Source organism: Bombyx mori, chromosome 1 (genome assembly GCF_030269925.1).
Source record: "Bombyx mori chromosome 1, ASM3026992v2".
Lineage (NCBI taxonomy): Eukaryota > Metazoa > Arthropoda > Insecta > Lepidoptera > Bombycidae > Bombyx > Bombyx mori.
Genome location: NC_085107.1, coordinates 12,571,838 through 12,581,068, shown reverse-complemented (window position 1 = coordinate 12,581,068; position 9,231 = coordinate 12,571,838). Strand labels below are relative to the sequence as shown.

Here is a 9,231-nt window from a genome sequence, read left to right as displayed (position 1 = left end):
CGTGATTCGGCGTGGAGGCGATCATGGGGGCTGTCATGCTCCTCGTGATTTTCGTTGGCATTTGCATCTGCAGCAGGAATAACATCGTCTTCGCGACGTTGCTGGCGATCTTGATTTCTAGTTAAAGGCATTCTTTACAATTAAGCACCAACAGCATACAATAGTTAGCAAATTTTTCACAAAAGCGTGCGCGCCATTTTGTTAGTCCAAGCAAGAAAAAAATTAGGAAACGTTGGGCAGCCAGATATAGTGAGGGGTAGATCTCAGGGGTATTTAAAACTATGGGTTAGTCACCAATATCGAATTTCGAATTTTAATCTTCCTTTATCACAAACAATTTTCAATTTTAAACAATAATTACATTTAGACGCGGGCGCACGCTATTCACACTCAAAACGGAAGCGCCCGGAACATAGATTATACACTGTTGAAAAGATCGACATAGATGCTAACTATGTATAGCGAGCGGGCATACGGCCGCGAGAGTGACGTACCGGTCGGTTTGCTACATACTTAAATTAATTAATTCTTCACCTCAGCGGCTCAAACATGCCGCTTTTGCTGCGAGACAACAGTGAACAAAACGCGATTTTGATTTGAGTGTGGGTTAAAGTAGCTTTTTAATTTTTCAATCTTCAGTGCCACGAATTGACACTGTTCAGGCATTAATTTGAAACATTCGAATTTTAACGTGCTCTGTCTCTTTCACATGTATATAAAAAAGCGAGTGAAAAAGCAAACACCTTCGAAATTCGATTTTGGAATTCGACCTCAAAGAAAACCCGTTCCGAAAGGCGTACATAATACTCTAAAATTTAAAGATATTTGTAATAAAGAAATTAGGTTTTTTTTAATAGTTATTTCAATCTATTCCTGTTCAGTTCTGTCTCCTAAGTAATATGTGTTCTCACTGCTGAGGTGAAAAGTGATGTGTGCTACACGAGAGCAAAGTTTTTGCATCTCCCTCACTACGGTCAGGATTCTAACTGAATCATTCGCTACGCGCGTAAATCAATCATAGAATCCTTTCCTTGCTCGGGACTCAAAATCAGCACTCGAGACAAAAAACAACTTTGTTCTCTTGTTGCACAATAAATAACTATTGTAGTGATCAGTTTTTTTATATTCCACTTTATTTTAAGCGCCCCATAAAAATTATAACCCTCATTGAGGCATCAATCTTTGTCCATATAGTGATATAATTTTGAATATACAATATCAATTATGATAAAATGTAAAATACGAAGCGTTGCGATGACCATAATCTTATTAAAATGCTGGTGTTACTTGATACAAAAAAACCCCACTAAATTACAACGGGATATTGGATTCAGGGGCTAACTTTTTATTAGTCTGACTGATTCGATGGTGCAGCAGCTTCCGCCGCAGATTGCTAGCCCGATGGTCGTGAATTTGATTCCCACATCGGGCAAAATATTCATGTGATAAACAGTCTTGTTTGCTCTTTGTTTAGGTGTTAAATATCTATTTACGTATATATTTAAACGTGATTAAGGCCTTAACTATAAAAAAACCTTCTTGAAGAAATTAGGAGTATAGTGCCAACAAACTCTTCAAAAGAATTTTGTACTGCTTCTCGGATATTGAATTTTAGAAAAAGAAGTCAGTACGGTGGATGCGTCAAAACGTATAGCTTAGAAACCGCCTTTTGTGCCATATTAGGTGGAGTGTAGTCGTTTACCAGCTGCGAAAATGAGCGATTAACCAAGGCTGGCCGTAGGTTCTCGACCTTCTCTCGTTGTGTACAGTTTCTAAGATTGTCTATCCGCAGTAATGCTGGTGTCATTTAATAAGAAGCTGTGATTATTTATGCCGGCACTAGACCACTAAACAGTGGCCATGAATTCATCTGGAGTATTGCCTTGATGTAGAAGAACATTCAAAGCCTTATTGGAACGAATGAAGCTCGAAAATTCTACTAGGAGATAATTTGCCCCATATAGAAACAAAGCAGCCGAAATATATGCAGTAAGTAACACAATTAATGGGAAAAAGGTAGGAATACGCAAAAACTATACATTCGATTTTTGTAGGCTATGCTACAACAGCAACAGGGATGGACCGACTCTTTAAGGAATACTCGCCAACTTTAAAACCCCCTGGAAGCTTGTGAGAGTTTGCGCTGCTCTCACTGATGGGTTTGACATTGTGACTGGATTTGAGTAGAGGGACGCTCTATCGCCAATGCTGTTGAACATGGCGCTTGAACACGTTATGCAGATAGTGTGTACACACCTAATGGTGAAGTGCGGCTCAATGGACAGCATAAGGTAATGGGGTATGCCGATGATTTAGATCTACATCTAAAATATAAGACGAAAGTGAGAAGACCTTATTCCGGGAATACGAAGTACAAAGGTTTGGCCAAATTCTGTTACCTTGGCTGCATTTTAACAGACACCAATGACAGGTAAGACGAGATTGAAATACGTGTCTAAAATACCCTGCTATGCAGTGCGGACTTACATTCAGTTATCTCTTCGAAATTACTTCGAAGCAGACTTACAAAGGTACAATACTATAATCAGACCGATTCTACTGTATGGATACGAAGGATGGATGCTTACACAAAGCGAAGAGACAAAACTCCTCGTAACTGAGCGAAATATATTGCGAAAGACACTGGGACTAGTTCAGAGGGATGACGGTGGTTAGTGCATCTGAAAAAACAAAGATGTGGAAGACTTTTTGGTAAGCTAAATATTCTAGGGGAAATATGGCGCGGAGGCATAGGTGGCTCGGGTATGTAGTGCGAACGGAGCGGGATCGGGCTGTGAAACGGATGTACCGAAGGGACGCCGTCCCGTAGACAGAACCAAGTACCGCTGGTCTGATGCTTTGGAAGAAAATCTACGCAAGCTTCAGGTGCCATACTAGCACGATTGTAAAAATAAGCTATTTGTCATCGGAAGTGACAACGCTGTTCAAAATCCCTTCGCTTGTCTCTCTGTTAAGTAATGCAAAGCATCCTTTAATTTGTTAGTCGCGCTGGCGATCGTTCAGTTCGTGCGGTACCCACTTATCGAGTCTTATTACCTTGCCAAATTTAAATCAAGAGTAAAGTCGTAAGAAATTTGAAGAAGGCTTTAGAAAATGAAAACTAAGAGGAGTTGAAGTCGTCGTGGCCTAAGAGATAAGGCGTCCGGTGCATTCGTGTTGAGCGATGCACCTGTGTTCGAATCCCAGGCCCGGGTATCAATTTTTCTAATGAATTAAGTACTCAACAAATGTTCACGATTGACTTCCACGGTGAAGGAATAACATCGTGTAATAAAAGTGAAACCCGCAAAATTATAATTTGCGTAATTACTGGTGGTAGAACTCTTGTGAGTCCGCGCGGGTAGGTACCACCGCCCTGCCTATTTCTGCCGTGAAGCAGTAATGCGTTTCGGTTTGAAGGGTGGGGCAGCCGTTGTAACTATACTGAGATCTTAGAACTTATATCTCAATATGTGTGGCGCATTTACGTTGTAGATGTCCATAGGCTTCAGTAACCACTTAACACCAGTTGGGCTGTGAGCTCGTCCACCCATCTAAGCAATAAGAAAAAAAAAATTGTTTTACTGCATAATGTGTAACGAAAAATATGAGTCACCACCGACAGAAGATTGGATCATGTGCACCATATACATAAAGCCTGGGCACCTGAAAAATGCACTGCAGGCGAAACTAGTCAAGGTTAATATGAGATATGTGCTGATAAAACAATTTGTAGTTATTATCGGGATTTAATTGTGTCGATCCTATTTACCCCGTACCGTTCCCATTTCCCCCGCGGGACGATCCCAATTACCCCATATGGTATCGGGTAAAAAGGAATGCTATTGTTTTTTTAGTTTATTAATATTTTTAATAAAAAGTTGATTTTGAAGATTTTTTTGTTATCAATAAGTAGATAAGTAAGCAAAGCTTACGTTTCAATGAAAGTTGATTATGTTTATGACTTTTTTCTATTACTTTTGGACATTTGAAGTTAAGTGTTCCCAATTCCCCCACTTTCCCCTACTCGTTCATTGTTATGGTGTCCATATTGATGAAAAGGATACTAATGTAGTGAAAATAAAACCAATCATTAATTAACAAATGGCTGAAATAGAAAATATAATTCCAAATTATTTAAATAAAATTCATTTTTTTAGAATTTGTTGTCATACAGAAAATTACGTTTCATTAACCAATAGTATAAACGGCAACTTCTGAAAATATATACCTGCTATTTCAGTTAATTGGTACCTGCCTAGGATACGAATACCGGTGCATCGCTCAAAACGAATGCACCGGACGTCTTATCCCATAAGCCACGACGACTTCAAACTGGAACTATAGCCATAGATAGTGAAGTGAGTCTTTTATCAGTTACAATGAAATTCCTTAGGAATACCTTAGGAAATACCATATCAAAGGGTGTAAGGCTATTTGGTTTAATCGACGTTTCGCTTAATATGCGACATTTATCTTTGTAATTAAAGCTGCGTTTTATTTGGTATTATCATTTTAAGATTTCAATGTTTTTAATTGAACTGCAATTAAGCTTACTTCATTCGAATTGCTGACGAAGTTTTTTGTTATGATATTTTTCCCAAATTTTAAACCTTAAATGGGTCTCCTGTAAATTTAAACCAAATAGCCTTTGAATCCTCGATATAATCTCAGGTATACAACCTTTTTGCTTATGTAGATCTTTGGTAATTAATATACATGTAAAACCTCATTACAAATGAACGTGAATGATGCATTCTGTTCCTATTTTGCTCACGCAAAATCGGTAGCCTAGTGTCGATTTTTCAAATAATGTTATAAGGATTAAGCCGCCTTGAAAGATATCCCGTTTAATACTTATTAAATTCAGAGTAGTAAAAGCACTCATCTGACCTGGTTGATCAAGAAAATTAGACTATTGACTGATGCATGAGCTCAGAAAGGAGCGTACCTAATATGGATTTTATTATACAACTCTAAAACATTCGTTAGTTATATTTGAGGCACATAATTATACATTTTCCCATAGTTTATTCAATTCAAGCCATATGAGCATTCTTTTTACCCCGCCAAATCTTTTTACTAATGCCATGTCAATGAGAAGTAAATTCATATTTTGTTCCTCGAGATCCTGAATTTTGAGCAGATGATATTAATCATAATGTGAAATAGTATGTAGATATCATGATTCGAAAGTCATATGAAATTATGGAGTGATCCAAACTCTAGGATCTGTTAGAATTGAACTGGCAGACGTTCATGTGAACCACGGATCTACTTGATTATGTACCTATGCAGTTCATCCAGTTGCGGATCTTTCTAGTTCACCATCTGACGTAATAGACGAGAAATATCAACAACAGAAATTGTAGCTATTGTACCATTTCCTTTTACGATTTACACTTGCGCATGACAGTCTGCATCCATTTACCTTCGGAATGACCTTTAAGTATGTACAAACTGGCCGATTTGAGTGTCAGAGCCAATTGATAGTATGATAAGTAGGAAATCTTTCGCGCAAATCTTTCTAGGAAAATTTCCCACTTCGCATCACAAACTTTATCGATGCAGCACTTTACATCAGTCTCTTAAGCCTGCATCCATTCCCTGTATCAATCTGTAAAGCCACTCGATGGTTAGCTTCCTAAAATCAACAGGGAGTTTGAAGTGGTGAAGATAAGCCGCTGTTACAACTTACTTATTTCAATATCATAAATATCGCGGGTTACATGTAGACTGTGATGAAGTCTATGGCTTTAATGGTTTCTTGCGAGGACATGCTATAGGACATTGTCGCTGGGTTAGCATCCGCCAGGCTGCTGCTTATTGTATGCCAATCCATCACGTTCCTTATGACGGACAGGTAAGTGGCCAGAGGAGAGGTAGGTACCTTATATCGCAATGTCGAGCGTCATTGATGGGAAGTGAGGCAGAATTTGGGACAACGGATTTAAAAGATGAGACGTTGATGAACGGTTTTAGTTCCGCCTAGCATGATGGGATTTAAGTCAGCTTCCAGCTTCCAAAATAATAGTCCTTTTTTGCCCAGAAGTGCCTTGAATTTAAGATGCGCGAATGCAGAAACTGAGCTTTGTGTGCCTAGACGTTAGAGTGTATCTTTTGTAGTAAAAGGCTTGATTCCCTTTCCGCGCTAGGTGAGTCTGAAATTCCTAACTGTGCACTATTTCGCGATCCTGAAATCATGTTGCGAGGACTTAAGAAAGGAGATCTTCTGCACCAGGAGCAGGAAAATTTGTTGATCTCTTAAGAAATCACATAGTGAACTTACCTATAGGTATATGCGAGAATGTAAGCCCTGAAAACTGCTAGTGTATAGGTGCCCTGTTCCAGGCGGAGTTCGAACGTTCGGGCGAGAATGCATTGGGGGTCGTTTAACGACCATCTAAGTAAGTCTTAATAAATAAGCACATTTTGACTCAAAGTTTATTTTATTTCTTTTCATTGAATTTCATGCCAATAACTAAATCGACTTCATATCATTGCGCTCCGTATAATTTTTCATATAACAGAATGTATGTAGATATTTAATATCTTATACCTTTAAACGAGCAATTCTTGTATATATTATATAATCTGAATCTCGGAAACGACTCCAACGATTTTTATAAAATTTAGTATATAGGAGATTTCGGGGGCGATAAATCGATCTAGCTACGAATTATTTTCAGAAAATGTTGTTTTATTCGTATTTTCAATAATCAACTTTGTCGATAATCAGCTTTATGACTCTTCCCGACATCTATTGGCAAATAATAATACTATTTTTCATAAAATTGAGAGCAATTAACTACTTTAAAGACACAATAAGACTAAAGCAATTTCAGCAGATGGCGTTGTTAAGCCACCCGAAGCCAATGAGTGCTTGGTTTAAGGTTAGACCAAGAAAATGAATTGTTTATTTATATTATTTGTGTCTTTTTAACACACGTGTTCACTTAAAAATGCCTAAACAATCTTGGAATGTTTCATCATTTTATCAATATGTAATTCGTATTTAAGTATAATTCCTAAAAACATAATTTATCAAAAAAAAAAAGTCGAACAAAGCTCGGCCATCGTCTAGTATTTGTATAAACTCAACACTGGTAATAGCATGGCACGAAACCACTTCCTGTAGGCATACTGAAAAAACGAGAATAAAAAACGCCGGACCTCTGGAATATATTAAAACAAAAATAAACGGCTATAAGTAAACAAATTGCTTTTCTCCACCATCATCATGATGTCATGCTTTATGAAATCGTCGTCCCTTTAAACTGCAATTAAGTTCTTGTTATCTTTTCGAGTGAACGTTTTTATTAAGTAGGTATACAATCTTAATCATCACTTAATCAATAAAAAAAAAATAGGTAATTTAAACATGGAAATGGAACAAAACGAATTATGATGATGAAGATGATAATTATAGCCGGGAAAAGAAAATTTACGGGTGGTGTCAGATTCGTCTCTATCAAGGAGGTTAAAATTTTAAATTAAGTATTTCGGAAGCTTTAGGAAGTAACCACTTTTAACTCAACAAAAGTTTCGATAGAATAGTATCTGTCGATACTCGTCCATCAAAGCCACATAAATAGTGTCATTGGTGTGGCAAAGCCTGGATCTACGAAAGATTATTAGAAATTTAAATTTAAATCAGTCTATGGTTTCTAGAGTGTACATAACATTTGTAGAGACAAGTTCTTACAAAAGGAGACGTCGCACCGGCAGAACTCGAGTAACGACCAATCGTGATTACAGATTCATGTGTCAACTTCCTTTCGAAATTGCGTCTTGACGTCAGTTAGCATCAAAAACAGAGATGAATCCTGTGCGTGGAGTAAACGTGAGAGCACGAACAATAAGGCGAAGGCTAACGGAAGGGGCTGTCACGCGCTATAGAACTGCAAATGTCCTAATGCAGCTCACAGACAAGCTCTGCCTCATATTTGCGCGTAAACACCTAAATTGGGCCGAAGAACAATGAACCTTCGTGTTATTCACCGATGAGTGTAAGACATGTTTATTTCGCAGATCAGTGTACCGTCGATTGGGTGAGAGATTATAATTATAATTGGTTTGAGTAGCGTGTTCTTTTTGGACGGAAAATGTTTTTATCGACATGGCTCGTCAAGATTGTAATAGTGGCGGTTTGACGGCCATCACTATAATAATAATAATAATAATAATAAACTACACACATAGACATAATCAAATTGCAAATATTATACATCAAAGACTAGCTCTCAAACATGAACTCATCCCGGACACACATACACCATACTATCAATACACTCCTAAAACAGTTTTGGAAAATAGCACTCATAAAATTTACTATGACCGCGCAATACTAACCGATAGAACCATACACTACAACCGTCCCGATATTACCGTACGAGACAAAATAAATAAAATCAATTACCTGGTCGATATAGCTGTCCCCAACACTCACAACCTACAAAAAACAATAGCAGAAAAAATACACAAATATGCAGACCTTAAGGATGAAGTTTTAAGAATCTGGAAACAACAAAAAGTATACATTGTCCCTCTAGTATTGTCCACAACTGGTGTTATTCCAAAACATATACATCATGGTTTGAAGCTCCTTGACCTGAAACCTAACACCTACATACTTCTTCAAAAAGCTGCTATATTAAACACGTGCAGAATCGTACGAAAGTTTCTGCAAATAGAATAACCACATAATGCAATAGTTAGCCAACCCCAAGAAACCGTGACATTTACTTGACCGAGTCCGTAAATGTCACTAAAGTACTACCAGCACAAGCTGAGAAAGTAAAAATTAAAAAATAATAATAATAATAAAGCCTTTTTATTTCCAGTAAAACATAACTTAAATCTATGTTTGATTTTAGTATAATTTTTAATACAGTTTTTATCACTTACTTAATATAATTAGTATGTTTACTTAATATTATATAGTTATGGTTACTTAATAATATAATATTATGTAGTTATTTAATCTACCGGAACCCCAGATTAGGTGAAGACCTCCTCCAGTGATGCCCATTTGTTTCTGTCTTCGCTCTGTCTTTTTTCCATCGCTATAATATAAATGCTACCAAGATGAGACTAGTCCGGACGTTGGTTTTCTCGATTTTCCTCTATGGTGCAGAGTTGTGGACGATTAGAACAACAGAGCGGTAAAAAATAGAAGCGTTCGAGATGTGGTATTGGCGAAGAATGCTCCGCATACCGTGGACCGCCAAG

At 37.5% G+C, this 9,231-nt stretch overlaps 1 long non-coding RNA gene across 1 annotated transcript; it reads right to left on the bottom strand.

Annotated features, from left to right (window-relative positions):
* Nucleotides 1-6,430: 6,430 nt before the first annotated feature.
* Nucleotides 6,431-8,743, bottom strand: LOC134199787 (uncharacterized). Its single transcript, XR_009974412.1, has 2 exons — nt 8,495-8,743; nt 6,431-6,760 (listed from the first exon to the last, which is right to left on the bottom strand). It is a non-coding gene; the product is annotated as an uncharacterized LOC134199787 (long non-coding RNA).
* Nucleotides 8,744-9,231: the final 488 nt, after the last annotated feature.